Genomic DNA, 18,434 nt, shown 5'->3' on the forward strand with positions numbered 1-18,434 from the left:
CATCACCATTAAATCCTAACTTCCATCTAACAGCAACAATTTGGCCAAATTCTCTGCTACTCTAAAACAAGGATCACCTTCCTTCCTGTCTGCAGTAACACATGTATCATTTCTGTCTAACATCTTATCAGAAGTATCTTCCCGAGTTCACATTTCTACCAACAAGTTCTTCTAAGCATTCTAGCCCTTTTCTATCAAACTCCTCACCACTCTTCCAGTATCTTCCCCCTATCCCTTTAAAAAGCCGTTCCAACAGGTTGGGATTTGCAAACACAGCACCCCACTTTTCTGGTCCCAAAATCTGTTTTTGTTTGTTAATGCTGCCAGAAATGCAATACACCAGAAATGGGTTGGCTTTTATAAAGGGAGTTTATTAAGTCACAAGTTTACAGTTCTAAGGCATACAAATGTCCAAACTGAGGCACTGAGAGAAAGATACCTTGACTCAAGAAAGGGCCAATGATGTCCAGGGTTTCTCTTATCAGCTAGGAAGGCAACACCTGCTAGCTTTTTCTCCTGGCTTCTCATTTCAAAAGGCTTTCCTGGAGCATTTCCTTTCTGTATCTCCAAAGGTCTCTTGTCTGTGTCAGCTCTGTCAGCTCTGTTGGCTCTTTCTAAAAATGGTTCCCTCTTAAAGGATTCCAGTAAACACCCCACCTTGAATGGGTGGAGATACATCTCCATGGCAACCCCCTAATCAAAGGCCACACCCACAATGAGAGGGGGGTCACATCTCTATGGAAACAAATCAATCAAAATAATCCCACTTTACAATATTGAATTAGGATTAAAGAACATGGCTTTTCTGGAGTACACAACAGTTTCAAACCGGCACAAATACAGAAATAAAACAACCAGGAATGAGAGGAACATAAGGCTACCAGCTCAACTGCTCTGGTGCTAAGGAACCCTTGATGAAAGAACCGTGTCTCACTCATCTTTTTCACCACTTATCATGGTGCCTGGACTATATTAGGAGTTCAGTAAATGTCAGGAGCTCAGAAATGAAATAATAGCTTTCTTCCCCCAACAAGGGCCAACGGATAGACACTTGAGTTTAAAAATTATTAATAACCTGAATTTCCATGTAGGAAATGTTCTGACCCTCGAGAGAATGAGTTTTCCATTAGTGAAAGTGTTGCAAGTATATATTAGATGATTATTTGTCCAGTACTATTACACAGAGGATTACTGCATCAGGCAGTTAGATGAGACCTAACTGGGGTTGGTGAGTTTTTCTGGCTAAGAGCCAGAGAGTAAATATTTTAGGCTTTGTGGGCCAAATTCTCTGTTGTACATTCTTCTTTTTATTTTTTCAACCTTTAAAAAAAAGGTAGAAACCATTCTCGGCTAATCGACTGCACATAAACAGGTGTAGGGCAGGCTTTAGCCTGTAGACTGTTGTTTGTCAATTTTCTAAACCTGTTATTTTTTTGTTCTTTGAAACTATCAATAACATATTTGTTTTGAGGGAGACTGATGCTTTTGCAGTCCTGCTAAAATAGTAGTAGATATCTGCAAGGGCTGCTGAAAGAGAAGCAGATGCAAGACCAGATTCTAAGACTACACATGCTGGTTTACAAAATATACCTTGTATGCAAGTACAGTTTTATCACTAAGCCAAAGTGAAACTCATTTCACATTTATTGAGGCTCGTAACCTGCAGGAAAGACTGCCTCAGCAGCACTCCACATCCTCGGCAGGCAGGTTACCACACCTCTGAGGGTTTCCTACATAATCTTTTCCCTAGACCTCTGCTATTACCTTCTAGCTTTTCTAGCCCCCCCTGGGGTTCCTGCCACTCCTGCCCTCTTGACGTTTGATGCTCAGGAGATGGTGTTCCTCTCACACACCTGTTTGCATGCCTCTGCAACCCTGAACATACTGCTCCCTCTGTCTGAAAAGCACCGCCCCTGCCCCCACCTGGTACTTTTCAAAATCCAGCTCAGTGGTTTCCTGCTCTGGAAACCTTCCCAGAGCTGCCCTCCCACACTCCACCCTCATCAGCTACAATCACTTTTGTCTCTAAGCTTCCTTTAGATTTGGTACTGTTACTTATCTGTCACCATCAATTTGATTGTAAAATCCACAAATGCAGACCCTAGCTCATATTCCTTCGAGATCCCTAGTCCCTTGCACAGGGAGTTTCAAATGTTACTAAGATGAATTCTGTAAACCTTTTATGGATATGTTACCCAAGAGAAACGAGAGAGAAATACCCAGGCTTCTGAAAGTGGGCAGACAAACTCCAGAAGGCTTATACCTTGGAAACTGGAGACCGAAGTAGAAATGTTCTCCATTAAGAACATATGGAGATATGCCATATGTCTTAGAAGGTCACTAAACCGTTTAGGTATTTTTTTTACTGAGGTCTTAGAGGACAGAAAATGTGTGTATACAAATCACTTTAGTGAAACCTTACTCATTCATCAGTAGTAAAGAATGATGATTCATCAGTAGTTTAGAATGCAATGAAAAGAACACAGTATCTGTGACATAACCTGTGTCTTATCAGGCAGAAAGGTCAGACAAAGCCAGATTGAGAAACATTCCACAAAACAATTTAGGCCTGGTTTATAATCTTCAAAAGTAGCAAGGTCTTAAAAGTCAAGGGAAAACTAAGGAGCCTTTTCCAGATAGAAAGATACAACTTTCCCAGATAGAATGACATAACAAATCCCAGGCACAATACGTGATCTTGGTATGATGCGCTGTTAAAAAGGACGTTATTGGGACTAAATCTGAGTGGAGTTTCTGGGTGAAGTCTCTGCTGTCATATCCTTAACCTTTGCATATGGAAATTCTCTGTCCTGTCCTTGTAATGTTTCTGCAAATTTGAAACTGTTCCAAAATAAAATACTAAAATGAACAATTTTAGCATCTGTACACACAGCTATGTTCAACAGACAAAACCAATCAGTATGAGAGATATTGCAATAATAATTGCAATTATTATTATTGCAAGAATAATTATAATTATAATATAAATATAATTATTATTATAATAATAATTGCCCTGTAATTATTATTGTAGGGCAAGGTGGGGCTACTGGCTGGAAAGGGGCTTGAGGAAGCTTCTGGAGAGGAGAAATATTCTGTATCTTGAGCTGGAGAGTGGTTACGGTGCATACACATGTGAAAATCCACTGAGCTATATAGTCAAGATTAGTACAGATTACTATATGTATCTTACACCTGAATTAAAGAGTAGTACAAAAAAGTCTATTTTAAAGCTATACCAATCATACAAATTACATTCATGTATTCATTCAACAGTTAACTGATGACCTACTTAAATCTAACATCAGTGAAAAGAAATTCAATACTTCAAGTAATGAGTCTAAATGAAATTCATTTCCATAAATTTTTCTGGTATTTTGTTATGTAAGATGCTAAAGATGGAAGTATTTGGGCTTTTGCTGCTTATAAAATTAATTGATGCAGAAGTGCTTCCTGGAGTGAGACTGCCCAAATGTTCAGCCGCCGCAGAGATCTAATTGGATTGGACATAGCAAATATTAAGCCAATATAGTATTTCTGGAAAGGAAGAAGTAAAATTGGTAGAAAATAAACAACAACCATAGAGGAAAAATAAAATATGTCTTTAGAGAAACTAGACGCTTCGGGGGAGAGTAGGGAAATAGATTAGCCTGAGTACACTAAAAATCTCTTACTAAAATTTTTCTATATGTATTTTGGTTTTTTGTTTGCTTTAGGAGGGCAGGGGAGTTGGATTTTGGTTTTGTTTTGCATGTGGTAACATATGTAAACATAAAATTTCCTATGTTAACCATTTTTAAGTATACAACTGAGTGGCATTTATCACATTTACAATGTCATACAACTAACACTACCGTCCATCACCAGAATTTTTTTATAACCCCCAAATGAAATTCTGGACCTATCAAGCAATAAAAGTCTCTTCCCTGGCTCCTGGCATCCTTTAATCAAACTTCTGTCTCTACAAATTTGCTTATTTTAGATATTTCCTATGTCAAGTGGACTCATACAATACTGTCCCTTTGTGTCTGACTTATTTCACTCAACATGATGTCTTCAGGTTTCATCCATCTTGTCAAACACATCTGAACTGCATTCCTTTTTATGGTGGAATAAAATTCCAATGTATGGCTATAGCACATTTTGTTAATCTACTAATCAGTTAATGGACATTTGATATTCCAACTTTTGGCTACTGTGAATAATGCTATGAGCTTGGTGTTCAGATGTTAGTGTCCCTCTTTCAATTTTGGGGGGTAAACAAGTAGAGATGGGATTGCCAGGTCATATTTTAATTCTATGCTTAACTTTCTGAAGAATCGCCAAACTGTTTTCCACAGTCAGTGGCTGCACCATTTTACATTCCTATCAGCAATGCACAAAGGCTCCAATTTGTCCATACCCTTACCAGCAGGAGCATTTTTAGTGGTTCAGAGGAAAAGGATGCTAAAAGCAGAGGCAGTAAATACCCTTGAGGGACTGGAGAGAAAAAATGGAACTATTAACTTTACCACCAAGTCTGATGCCATCTCAAACATTAGAGAATCCCAAGTCAATAGGCCAAGCCCTTGACCTTTTTTTTTTAACATTTTTATTGAGAAAACCTCACACACATACAGTTCATAGATGGTGTACAATCAATGGCTCACAATATCATCACATAGTTGTATATTTATCACCATGATCATTTTTAGAACAGCTGCATCACTCCAGAAAAAGAAATAAGAAAAAACTCATACATCCCATATCCCTTACCTCTCCCTCTCACTGACCACTAGTATTTCAATCTACCCAATTTTTTACCCTTTCCCCCCCCCATTATTTATTTTTTTATCCGTATTTGTTTACTCATCTGTCCATACCCTGGATAAAAGGAGCATCAGACACAAGGTTTTCACAATCACACACTCACACTGTAAAAGCTGTATCATTACACAATCGTCTTCAAGAACCAAGGCAACTGGAAAACAGCTCAACAGTTTCAGGTACTACCCTCCAGCCTCCAATATACCATAAACTGAAAAGGGATATCTATATAATGCATAACGGTAACCTCCAGGATAACCTCTCGACTCTGTTTGAAATCTCTCAGCCACGGAAACTTTGTCATATTTCTCTCTTCCCCTTTTGGTCAAGAAATCTCGACCATGATGCTGAGTCCTGGCTCATCCCACGAGTTCTGTCCCACGTTGCCAGGATGATTTACACCCCTGGGAGTCATGTCTCACATAGGAGAGGGAGGGCAGTGAATTCACTTGCCGAGTTCAAGTCCTTGATCCTGAGGCTAACTCTTGTGAAGATTATTTCTGTACTGGAAAAGCTAAGCTTGCCTATAGTTAGGCCTAAGAGTTACTTCCAAAGGACCTCTTTTGTTGCTCAGATGTGCCACTCTCTCTCTAAGTCCAACTCTGCAAGTAAATTTATTACCCTTCCCACTATGTGGGATATCCAGGGGCAAAAAGGATGAGCCTAGACCTGGTACCACGTGATTGACAAGGCCTTCCTGATCAAAGGGGGAAAAGAAATGTAACAATATAAGGTATCAGTAGCTAAGAGAGTTCAAATAGAGTGGAGAGGCTATTCTGGGGGCTACTCTTAGACAAACTTCAGTTAGCTATTACTAGATACCACAGTTGGCCAAACGCCAACCAAAACCATTCCTGTTAACCCTAAAGAACACCTAGGGCTCTATCTATCTGAGATTCTACAGAAGTTTCACAGATTAACAACATTACTTTCGAGAAACCAACCTCCAGATGGGCTCCTAGGCCAGGTAAGTCCTGAAACCAAGTGGCCAGCCTCTCCAGAACATCAACTAGTTCCATCCCCCATCCCATACTATCAGTATCCCTTTCCAACATGAAAGAGTTAGAGTGGGCACAGTCCAAATACCCCTAAAGATTGGGGGAGGGATCGACAGAGAAGATGGAGTTATAACAGAGAAGATAGGATTTAACGAATGAGTATGGCTGCTGAATCATTATATTGATATTTCTTCTAGTCTCCAGTGTCTTAGAACAGCTAGAAGGAAACACCTGAAATTGTGGAACTGTAATCCATACCAAACTCTGAAATCTGTTCTACAGCTAATTGTTGTGGTGTGCTTTGAAATTTACTGTTTTTGTATATATATTTCATAATAAAAAAATGTAAAAAAAAAAAAGCAGAGGTAGTATACCAGCAGCCCTGGTCTTTCAATGAGGTTTGAATTCTGGCTTTACCTCTTACTAGCTGGGTAACCTTGGGCAAATTACTTCATCCCTCTGCTCTTCAGTTTCCTCATCCATAAAATAAGGGTAATTATTCGTAAGGCAGATGGCTGTGGTGAGGACTAATTGAGAATGTGTGCGATGCCCGTATTATGGAGCCAGGCTTCCACCAGGCAGTTGATGAATGGTAGCTGTTATTAGCTATTCTTGTTTCTCCTCATATTAGCCAGCAGGGAAAAACTAATGCGGCCACCTTTCCCAAGCTCACTGGGAAAACATTCTCTGCCTAAAACACGCCTCATTTAAGTTCCACCTCCCTTAAAGGAGCACTGCAGTCACAGATGTTTAATTAAAGTGAAATGGCCAATCTCCTGCTTTAGGTCATCAAGGGGAAGTTCAAAGGAAAAAGTTATAAGCACTTAGGAGCACAATGTGTCCAATTTCTCTGAGGCCATGTGGGGCCATTCACTAAGCAGAAGTGCCAGAATAACTGCAATTTGGCCATCAAGTGCCTTCTCTGGGCCAAAATGGAGCACATAAAGCAGGCTTCTATTCTCATCTTCCCAGATGTGGGGCTGTGAGCTCTGGCAGTCATTAAAATAAGCACCAAGCCATATAACCAAGACCCGCTGACAAACAGAAGATGTTCTTAGCTGCTGATGCGTAAAAAGGAGGTGGAGATGGCCAGGAATTGGGGGAGAGCCACTTTAGCATGCAGAGCCAACGCACATTTTGTAGATTAAGGATGCTTCTGCAACTTCATGAGTTTTGGAAATAACCTCCAAGGCTGCTAAAAAGGGAGGTTTAAAAAGCCTTCTCTTCCAGAAGGCGAAGAGAAATTCTAAACTTAGAAGAAAGATTAGGCTTCACCAGAAGATGAAAACTCAGGACTCCTACAGAGAAACCAGCTGGGTACTGAAGCCCGGCTTCCTTTTAAAGATAACATTAGAGGCAAGATTCCTTGAACTAATCTGATGTCTCCACAAGACACCAAGTCTCCCCAAATGGCTTTTTTTTGTGACTATGTTGAAGGTGACTTCTGTGATAACAGTCGATCATATGCAGCCAAGACTATTGTCATTACGGGTATTGTCTCCCTCACCCCATCTGAGCCACCTCCACCCCTACAGAATCGATATTATTTACTTTCTGGGGCAAACAGGGAACAGACACCTCTGCCCAGGGTCTTCAAACCATAACCTTCATTCTGATTCGTTACTTACAGGAGTTGTTTCCTTTTGTTTCTTTTTCCTTCTGCTCTGATATCCTTGACCTTCACTTATAACCTGGTCTCCTACAACCTTAGTTTTTGAGAACAGATGCACCAGATACCAGCATTGTTGGGGCTGGCAAGCTTATAAAGGTGTGTAGTAAAAGCTGAGAAGGATCTGGGAAAGAGGAGAGAGGCAAAACAGGAAGATGGGGGTGGGGGCAGTATGCCTACTTTGGAGTCCTTTCGGTTGCCTCCCCCAATCCACACCGCCATTCTACACAGGAGGGACACCCACCTTATTCATCCAAATTCTACGGAGCCCTGAGGCCAACCAACAATGAGAAGTCTGTGAGAGTTCCTAAAGCTGGCTGAGTTATGAAGGTTGCTTCTAAATGACAGCATCTCTGTTTCTCATCTCTCGTGGGCTATAAGGAATTCCAGAAAATGGGAGAGCAAAACTCTAGTAAATGCTTGAGTTCAAATTTTCAAAATATTTGATTTTCAAATATGAGAATGAGGGTGTATTCTGTAGCCTACTGGACAGAGATTTTGATCCTAGGGTAAGTGCCAGATGGACCATTCTAGCCCATATGGCACTTCAATACAATTAGAAAATGGCATCCTTCCTCAAAATATTTTACTTCCTTTTACCAGAAAACTGTTATAATATACCAATTAGGTTAGGTCAAGACATTTCTCCCTAGTCTACCAGAAAACCGGTATTACAAAAATATGCCCATGATGCCTGTGATCAAAACAGAACTTTCTTTGATGTGGTCTTTTGCACAATGCACAATTGGCACAACTGGATGCAGCAGTCCGGAATAATCACAAGAGGACAGTACGGTTCCTCTGAGAACAAGTCAGGACACAGTGACTGGATTTCTGCCTTGATCAGGGAAGAATCATAGACACAGGACCTAGGCTACCTGGACTTCAGCAAGGTCTCTGACAGGCTGCTCCAGGTATCCTAGCAGACAAAATGAACACATAGGAATCAGACACTGACCTGAACAGTGATTAGGAACTGGTAAAATACTCTTTTTCAAAGGGTGTTGATTAAAGAATGAACTAATAATACTAAGAATGAAGCTAATAGTGCAAAACCTTTGGCTCAGTCTTTGGTGCTGTCCAGTTTCTTTTTATCTAGTAATTCATTCATTCACCCATAAATGAATATTCATCAGCATTAATTAAGTATTTTATGCATGTTAAGACCTGTGCTAGGGATTTACAGCAGGGGGATCAGACACATAAACAAATAAGCTATTATCATTAGTACATTTTACTGGTGGCATAGATGATATACAAGGTTTGTGTAACAACTCCATAGATGAAATGAAGCAGTAGTCAATATAATAGCTAATCAAAAATGACTATAAAAAGATCCTCACCACCTGGAATGACAGACTGATTTTAACAAGATTAGAAATTTCACAGAGATAAACATAGGGCCTTAAATCTAGGTCCAAAACACATTTGGATAGCAATATAGTTTAATACACTGGATACAAAATGATAGCCTGGGAAAGGTAGAGGTTCATGAGCCAGAGAGATCTGAGTTCAAATCCCACCTCTGCTGCTTTCTTAGCCAAATAGCCTTAGGAGTAATTTTGGACTCTTCCCTGTCATACAATCCCAACTCTCCCTCTCAACTCAGACAGACACCAAAATTCTACAGATTCTACTTCCTTAATATCTCTTGATGCATTTCCTCCCCTGCTGCCTTGGTCAGACCCTTTTCGCTTCCTACCTCAATTCCTGCATAGCCTCCAAGCTGGTAGCCTGCCTCCAGCAGTCTGACTGGTGTGTCCTCCAAACATGCTAGGGTGCCCTTTCTAAAATATAGATTTTTCCTTAAGTATAGACCCATAGCTTACCACATAAGGGCTCATGAGATTTGGTTTTTGCCTACTTTTATGACATCGTTTCCAGCTACTCTGCCACATGTTCCTCTCCTTCCTGCCATAAGGAATTCATTCACACTTTCTCAAACATACCATGCCACATCATTCATTCATATGCTCATGCAAACATGAACAAATATATATTGGGCACTTATCCGGTGCTAAGACCAAGTCAGATGTTGGGAAAACAATGACGAATGAGCGGAGATGAAAAATCAACATCGTCCCTTTCTCATACAGCTTTTATTCTAGTAGAGGAGACTGACATTCATAAACATACACAAAATAACTGCAGTATACGCTCTGGCGATGAGGTACATGGTGCTCTTCAAGTGTAAAATACAGGAAAGGTGACCTAGTCCGGAGGCAAGAGAGTCAGGGAAGCTCTTCCCCAAGAAGTGATGGTTGAGCTGAGAATTGAATGGGAAGAAAGGAATTTTCTAGGTGGTACTGGATGTTTTAGTTTGCCAGGGCTGCTGTTACAAAGTACCTGAGACTGTTGACACAGACAGCCACTAATTGGCTCTCAGAGCTCTGGAGGCTAGAAATCCAAAATCAAGTTGTTGGCAGGGCCATGTTTCCTCTTAAAGGGGAGAATCCATTCCATGCCTCTCCTCTGGCTTCTGGTGGGTGGCCAGTAATCCATGACGTTTCTTGCCTCGTGGTGACTTAACTCAAGCTCTGCCTCCTTCAGATGTCTCCTCACCATCTGTTTCCTTTCTCTGTGTCCAGACTTCTGGCTATCAGGACACCAATTGTATTGGATTAGGGCCCGTCCTAATTCAGTTTGACTTCATCTTAACTAATTACATACTCCATGATCCTGTTTACAAGTAAGTTCACATTTGCAGGACTAGAGGGTTAGAACATGAACATGTCTTTTGGGGGGACACAATTCAATCCATAACAGTGGACAAGAAGTGCAGATGCCAAGTAATGAAGAGAACTGTGGAATGTTTCCAGAATTGAGGACGTAAAGCTGAACTTCCTCGTTTTGCCTGGAGAGTCCCCAATTCCTACCTTTAGCCTTCCTTATCCAGAGCATATACTGCAGTTATTTTTACTTGGCTTGGGTGGGGGTGTGGGAGGTGGAGAGGTGCAGCCATCTATCCACTCTGTCTTATCCAACAAGGGGCATTTGGATCTGTTTTATATATCTTTGTTTTGTGAAAATGACTAGAGTGCACTACTGCATTTGGCAGGAGAGAACCAGAGACACTAAACATTCTACAGTGTACAGGGATAGCCCCAGACACAAAAGACTTGTCCCACACAGCATGCCAGAAGGGCCGCTGTTGAGAATCTTATGCTTGTTCTTCCTTAAAACCTCGGCTCAAGGATTTCTTTTGGGAATATTCCTGCTTCTTCAGCCTGGTTTAGGTGTCCTTCCTCCCTCCTCCCGTAAGTTACCACACTGTAGTGTAATTGTTTTACCCCCAAATTGCTTTACTGTAATTCCTTGCTTGTCTTACCCTCAACTTATTAGTTTCTTAAAGACAAGGACCATAGCTTTTTTGTCATTGAATCCTGAAATAACTCTCAAATTCACCCACCCATCTCCATCCCTACAGCCACTGTCTTCTCAGGCCTGTCTTCTGTCATCTGGATTGCCATGACAGTGCTCTAATTGGTCACTCTGCCCTTCTTGCTCCATTAAAGGTCATCACCACATTTGGGTACTTTAAAAGACATCTTTGTTCAAAATTCTTCAGTGCCTCACTCCACATACCCCTAGTCTCATAGCTTTAAAAATTAAGACCGAAGTTCTTAGCATGTCATTCTAACTGTTTACCAAGTGTTTACTATCTACCAGTACCAAGCGGGCAACATGTATCATTTCATTCAATTCTTACAGCAACCCTGCAAAGTAGGTGTTTTAGTTTGCTAAAGCTGCCAAAATGCAAAATACACAAGAAACTGGTTGGCTTTTAAAAAGGGGATTTATTAAGTTACAAGTTTACAGTTCCAAGGCCATAAAAATGTCCAAACTAAGGCATCCATAAAAAGATACCTGACTGAAAAAAAGGCCAATGGCATTTGGGGTTTCTCTGTCATGTGGGAAGGCACATGGCAACATCTGCTGGCTTTCTTCCCTGGTTTCTAATTTCAAATGACTTCCCTGGGGGTCTTTTTATTTCTGTATCTCCAAACAGCTCTGTCTGCAAGCTCTGAGCTTTTTCCTAAATTGTTTCCTCTTAAAGGACTCCAGTAAGTGGATTAAGACCCACCTTGAATGGGTGGAGACGCATCTCCATGGAAACCACCTAATCAAAAGGTCCCACCCACAACTGGGTGGGTTATATCTCCATGGAAACAATCTAATCACAAGGTCCCATGCTAAAAATAGGCCTGTGCCCACAAGATTGGATTAAGAAAAGGAACATGGCTGGAGTAAATAACAGTTTCAAACCAGCACAGCAGGTAGTACATCTCCCCTTTTTATAGAGGAGGAAACTGATGCTTAAATAGAAAGTGATTTTCCCAAGGTGAGAAAACTAGTTTAGTGGTGATGGCCCTACGTGTAACCCAGGTATGTTAAATTCCAAAGCCTGTGCCCTTGACCATTATATGCTATTGCTCACAAGTCCCTTGTAATCTGGCTCCCATTTACCTTTTCACAGTTACCTCTTATTCCAGAACTCTACTTGCAAGTCAGGTACTCTCACCTACAGCCCTTTGCTCATGCCACTGCCAATATTTACAATATCATCCCACCTCTTTTCAACTGGCTAATTGCTACTCATTTTTTAGGACTTGGATAAATCATATCCTCACAGAAGCCTTCTCTGATGTCTCAGACTGACTTACAAGCACTTCTCAATTTTCCTCTAGCAAAGCTCCACAATAGCTTCATACTGTATTGCTATAATATATCTCTTTGAGTTGGAAAAAAAAAAAAAGTAAACTCCCTGAGGACAGGGATGTATATCTTACTCATTTTTGTACTTTCAGACTGTGGTATAGTGTCAGGTACACAGCAGAAGCTCAACATGTATTTTTGCTTATTTTCTATCAGGAGAAACCGGCTGAAAACAGAAAAGGGATCTTGAGGTTGACAAATAAAGAGCCCAGTACTCAGCTCCCCAAAACGGTTTCGAAATCATGTATATGAGTGGCAGGGAGGACTTGACCAAGAAAAGCAGAGGGGAAGGCAGCAAGAGCAGCAGGCTGTAGGTGAGATGACCTGCAAGAACAAAGTTGGGGGGGAAACAATCAGGCAATGTGAGCCTGCACAAATCTAGCCTTTTCACGAGCTCAAATATAAATCTACTCAGGGAAACCTTCTTGATAACTCTCAAATGTCTGTTTTATGTATTCATAAGCAACTATTTGTTGAGCCTCTATAATATGCTAGGCACTATTCTAAATGCTGGAGATAGAGCAATAACTAAACCCAGATTTCTGTCCTTGCAGAGCTTACTCTGGTAAATAAATAAAATGTACTTAGCCTAGAGGAGAAAAGGTGGGAAGAGGAAGACAGAAGTGCAGGGCAATTAAGTGGAAGGGGCAGTTAACTGAAAGGGCAAAGAGACTGAAGGAGGGATGAGATGATTACCAAGTAATAGCATACAGTTCAATATATGACTTTTAATGAGAGCTGGGGGAAGAAGAAACAGGAGAACCAAAAGTAGTGAGTTTTCTGTCACTGAAGAAAATTAATCCGTGGGCAGGGATGTCACATAAGAAATCTAAGTATACTATGGGATAAGGAAGGTAGGACTCAGAAGTCCCAACGTGTCACAAAAATGCCTGGTTTCAGTAACAGTGTTAAAGTTCGATTACACTTCTGTCAGTGGAATTTTCTTACGCCTGCATTTACCTTACCTGATTCCGGTTAAACATCAGAGTTTGCAAACCCTGCACCAAACCAGAAAAAATGCGCCTAGAGTTCTCTTAATTTAACTTCCTCATTGCACAAATGATGTATTGTATTCCCACTTGACAGATCAGAGTATCTCAGAAACGGGCGGGACGCGCCAGAGCCACACAACAAATCCAGGCAAAGACAACGAAAACCCAGGTGTCCTCCTAGCTATTGTTCCCAAATCAGAAATTCTGAGCACTCCCTGCAGAGGACAGGAGGAGTGCCTTAGACAATCAGCAGGAATTTCCAAATCAGAAGTCTCGAGGCTGTAAGAGCATGAGGGGACGTAGCTGGAAAAAGAGGGAAGACAGTCGGAGTGACTTCCCGGAGGCCCCCTCAGTTCGGGAGAGGAGTAGCCTGAGACGCGCTCCCGCCCCCACGGTCGAGCTCCCCTCTTCTCTACCGGCCTCCGGCACGACCCCGAAGGACCCCCACCACTCCATCGGCAGCAACCGCTCACTTACCGCCACTCAACTTCCGGCAACCGCAGCGTCGCCGCAGCGCGCGTCCCGATGACGCAATATAGTCCCGCCTCTGTCTTACCAGGAGGAGTAGTGCGCATGCACACAAACAGGCGCCGGCGAGCCTGGAGGAAATGCGACCTTACCGTCCAGCTGAGTGGAAGGGGCTTGGGTTCTGGAGAATATAGGGCGGGGGGAGTGGGCGAGGACCCTGGGGAGGGACGATCAGGACCCCTCCCTTTTCAGATGTGGAAATATGTATATGGTCTGTCATGCTTTTTAAAAAGTGCTCCACGTCCTCTTTTTATTTAAGAGAATAAGAATCATCATTGCCATTTTTCAAGAGAGGGAACTTCCGACATAACACGCGGATCATTAGGAAGGCAGGTGTGGAGAGATAGCAGAGGAAAATTTTAATAAGCAAAGGCCAGTGAAAACTGACAGTGACCAACCTCCTCCTTCTCAACACTCATGCTTTTCGTAGCTTACGATGTCAATGGGATTAAGTTATTCATTCTAAATTTATTTAGCACATTGTACAGTGCCAAGCATTGGACAAGTGTTGAAAATACAATAGTGAATATGATAAATTTCTTAATCTGGCATGTAATGCTGGCTCACAATGTAACCCTCATGCAGCTCTATAGACTTATAAGAGTAATGACGACTCTTTTTTTTATTATTATTGTTTTTCTTTTTGGATTACCTCTGTTTCACATTTCTAATCTTCACAGAGGTCTGGCCCCGGATGATGTCATATTATTCCCATATTACATGTGAGAGAACAGAGCCTGGGAAAAGTGGTTTGCTGAAGGTCAAAGAGTTAAAAAAAAAAAAAAAAAGGGAGAGGATTCTAACGGAAGCCTGTTTGTCTCTGGTGAAATGAAAAAATAAATCCAGATTTAGTAAGGAGAGACTTTATTCCAAGGATTGTTGCACGTGTTGGGAATGCTGCAATAGGAAGAGGGGCAGTACTGCAATAAGGAAAATGCTGTGAGCATGAGATCTGTAGGCATCTCAAGGGTTTTTTCTTTTATAGGGAGAAGTAAACAAGGCTATAAAGAATCTGGTGTGGCTAAGTAGGAAGAAAGGGTGGCTTGACCCAATACTAGATCAGAAGACGTTTTACCATGAGGCCAGCATATTCTCAGGAGAGGTTGTATGCTGGTTCAGGCTGAGGGTAAGTCAAACAAAGCTTGAGAACTGGGAAGGAAAAGAAGCTTATCCAAAGTTCGATTAACAGGCCTTTTGTTCCCATTGATCAGTAGGGACAGGAAGTTTGGCTAATCATTTATAAGACAAAGAATGGGAACTTGGAGGGTCTGTGTCTGGCCCTGTCATAGATAAACAAGGGAGGCATCTATGAATTTTATCTAAGTCATATGGAGAAGAGTGTTTCTTTGCAGAAAGCCATTTCCCAAACACAAAAGGGTGCCAGTGGGGAGGTTCTTAACCATTGCTGTTTTCCAGGAGGATTTTACAAGTAAAATTTAACATTTTCAACTCTTTCCACTGTGTCAGTCTCCTCTCCTGCCACTGACCCTCAGACTGCATGCTTGAGTCACTAAACTAATTCTGGTTTCCTGAACACACTCTGCTCCTTTTTATCTCCATGCTGTATTTGCCCTTACACTTCCTGTGTTTGTAGAACCCTTTCTGAATCTTCAAAACCCAGTTGAAATGTAGAAGAATATCACAGACAAGTCATATGAGAATATATGAGATTCTAAAATCAGCAAAACTCATCTATAGTGATACTGATCAAATCGAGTCATTGCCAGGGCAGTAGGGGTAGGGATTGTCTGCAAAAGGGCATGAGGAACTTTCTGAGGTAACAGAAATGTTTTATGTATCTTGATTGGGGTGGGAGTGAAATGGGTGTACATATTTGTCTAAACTTGTTGAATTCTACATTTTAAATGGTGCGTTTCATTGTCTGTTTTTGACTTTTTTTTTTTTTTTTTTTTCTTTGCATGGGCAGGCAACGGGACTCAAACCCAGGTCTCCAGCATGGCAGGTGAGAATTCTGCCACTGAGCCACCATTGTACCGCCCATCTTAGCTTTTTTTAAAACCCGGTTGGATGTCACGTCCTCTGTGAAGGCATGCCTGACACCCATCAAAGTAGGCTCCAAGAGTACTTAACTCTATTAAGCCTGTATGAGCCTTGGTTGAAGTTAGTTCTTTATAAGCTAGTCTTCCCTGCTGGATGTAGAGATTCTTATGATAATCATCTTTTGGAGTTTCTGCCCAGCTCGTAATGATTCCTCCTTCTCATGTGCTCCCCCTCCACACACACACACAGTTGATTAGAGCAGAGGTGGAGATGACAGTTCTTTACTCTGAGTTTTGGACTTTTAAACTAATGCTCATAGAGAATAGCAATAGTTCCTTTGGGTCAATGGCATCGTTACAGAGGGAATGTTCTCAAATTCTTACTTTTGAGGTTTCTGTGGTTGACTTGGCTCAAGCCCTGCCCAAGGCTAGGTCATTCAGAGCTTCATTCGAGTCCATAAATGTGATGGCTTAGAAGCTGTGTGTACCTCAGAAAAGATCATGTTCTTTTAATCCATTGTTGTGGGTATAGACCTATTGTAGGTGGGACCTTTAGATTATGTTATTTCAATTGAGATGTGATACTACCTCATTCAAGGTGGGTCTTGATCCTCTTACTGGAATCCTTTATAAAAAGATAAAAGACACAGAGACGACACAGAAAAAAAGACTCAAAAAAGCTAAGAGGAAAGAGTCAGAGAATCTTAAGAGGATGCACAGGAAAACAGAGAGAAATTACAGAAATGGAGAGGAAATCACTGAAGCCAGAAGCTGGAAGCAGTGAAAACCTGGAGAGAAGGGAGAGACCAGCAGACATCACCATGCGCCTTCCCATGTGAGAACCCAGGTTGCCAGCAGCCTTTTCTTCAGGAAGAAGTTATCTTCCTGATGGTACCCTGATTAGGGCATTTTCACAGTCTCAGAAGTGTACATTTATACATTAATAAATCCCCATTGTAAAAGCCAACCCATTTCTGGTATATTGCATTTCATCAGCTTTAGCAAACTAAAACAATAAAATGCACAAGTAAGCATTCATAAAGTTGGCTTCTGTTATTTGCAACCCTGAAGTAGCTCCATAGGGTTAGAACCATTTCTGTCTTATTCTCCTGTGTTTCTTAATGCCCAGATCGAGGCCTGGGCTAAGAAGTGCCTAAAAAGTATTTTTTAAAAGTAACAGATGGTGTCTGGGCATGAAAAATAGATGTGGGGACCAGAGTTGATGATAGCTGAGGTCACAAATTTGTCTTCCTTGTTAACAAGGAGTTAAGGTGGGGCTCAGAGCATAAGCTTCCCAGGACAGGTGGCTTTTGGTAAGCAGACCGCTGGCGCACTAAGACCAGGGAGCATCAAGGAAGCTGCAGGACCAGGAACCACAGAAAGGCAGAGAATGTCCTCAGACACAGCATGGCAAGGAGGTCTCGTGACACTTATTCAAGATTACTGCAATTCAGGCCAATCTACCTTCACCACTTGTCTTGCCGCTCAGTTACGGGGAGCACACACTCCCCAGAGTGAGAATCCTACGCCAAGCCAACCTACGTTTTGAGAACTGCGAGATTGTAGAATGACAAATGTCAACAAAGTAGATTTTAACAGCATTGTATCTTTATAGCACTTAGAGTGCCTAGCAGCCAGAACAGCTCCAGCATCTTTTTCACCCTTTGTTAAGACTATCAATAATCAACCTCTGGGAAGTCCACGCATTCCCATTTCCGAGAAGGAAACCAGTGATTATCTGAAAGCCAAATACCCAAATGACCAATTCCTCAAATTTGCAGACTGGTAAATTTTTCTGAATGCCAAAATTACCTGTGTTTAAGGTTCACAGTTGTCTCTATTGGATGAAGTGGCTTTGTAGGTTTTTCAAGATTTATGCAGTGTTGTAGATGACTGTTTTTCATGTTGTCTTCAGAGAAGTCCTTTAAAGAATTTTTATTTATCAGAAGCTGTGCCGGTGTGAATCTGTTGTGTACTCCAGAAAAGCCAAACTCTTTTTAATCCTCATTCAATATTGCTGGGTGGGACCTTTTTGATTGTTTCCAAGGAGATGTGATCCACCCAATTGTAGGTGGTAACCTTTGATTAGATGGTCTCCATGGAGATGCATCTCTACCCATTCAAGGTGGGGTTGCTTACTGGACCCTTTTAAGAGGGAACCATTTTGGAAAAGGCTTTAGAGCCACTAGAACCGACAGAGCCAACAGAACGGACAGAGCCCTGGGGAAGCCGTTGAGGAGCCTGGAGAGAAAGTTAGCAGGCATCGCCATGTGCTTTCCAGCTGAGAGAGAAACCCCAAACTTTGTTGGTCTTCTTGAACCAAGATATCTTTCCCTGGATGCCTTCAATTGGACATCTTTATAGCCTTGCCTTGATTTGGGCACTTTCATGGCCTTAAAACTGTAAACTTGCAACTTTATAAATTCCCTTTTTTAATAGCTGTTCCATTTCTGGTATATCACATTCCAGCAGCTTACAAACTAAAACAGAAGCTAAAGATGGTTTATTCTTCCTTCAAATATGCTTCACTTTTGAGTAGATTAATGAAGAGTATGTCCTTGAGTATAGATTTCATTCTTGAGTGTATTACTGTTATGCTATTGAGTCTATTCTTTCTGTACCCCACTCTCCTCTTCTCCTTTCCTGTCTCTTCTTCCATCCCTGTGTCCTATTTTATATCCCCCTGTCTCCCTTTTCCTCCCCCTCAATGTCTCAGTCTTTCTGC

General features: G+C 41.5%; 1 protein-coding gene and 1 long non-coding RNA gene across 12 annotated transcripts in view; one reads left to right on the forward strand and one right to left on the reverse strand.

The window, feature by feature from the left end:
* ATG7 (autophagy related 7) overlaps positions 1 to 13,750 on the reverse strand; it is a 300,207-nt gene extending 286,457 nt beyond the window's left edge. For 4 of the 11 annotated variants that reach the window (XM_077116532.1, XM_077116542.1, XM_077116530.1 and 1 more), the window contains exon 1: positions 13,659 to 13,750. The gene's annotated coding sequence lies outside the window, so the exon portion shown is untranslated. The other 7 variants (XM_077116536.1, XM_077116535.1, XM_077116537.1 and 4 more) reach the window with 6 other exon arrangements.
* A 9-nt stretch (positions 13,751 to 13,759) lies between these two features.
* On the forward strand, positions 13,760 to 18,409 carry LOC143646998 (uncharacterized). The gene is made up of 4 exons (XR_013157771.1): positions 13,760 to 13,807; positions 14,695 to 14,835; positions 15,637 to 15,672; positions 16,308 to 18,409. It is a non-coding gene; the product is annotated as an uncharacterized LOC143646998 (long non-coding RNA).
* The last annotated feature ends 25 nt before the right edge of the window (positions 18,410 to 18,434 follow it).

The sequence above is a fragment of the Tamandua tetradactyla genome, chromosome 9, assembly GCF_023851605.1.
Source record: "Tamandua tetradactyla isolate mTamTet1 chromosome 9, mTamTet1.pri, whole genome shotgun sequence".
Lineage (NCBI taxonomy): Eukaryota > Metazoa > Chordata > Mammalia > Pilosa > Myrmecophagidae > Tamandua > Tamandua tetradactyla.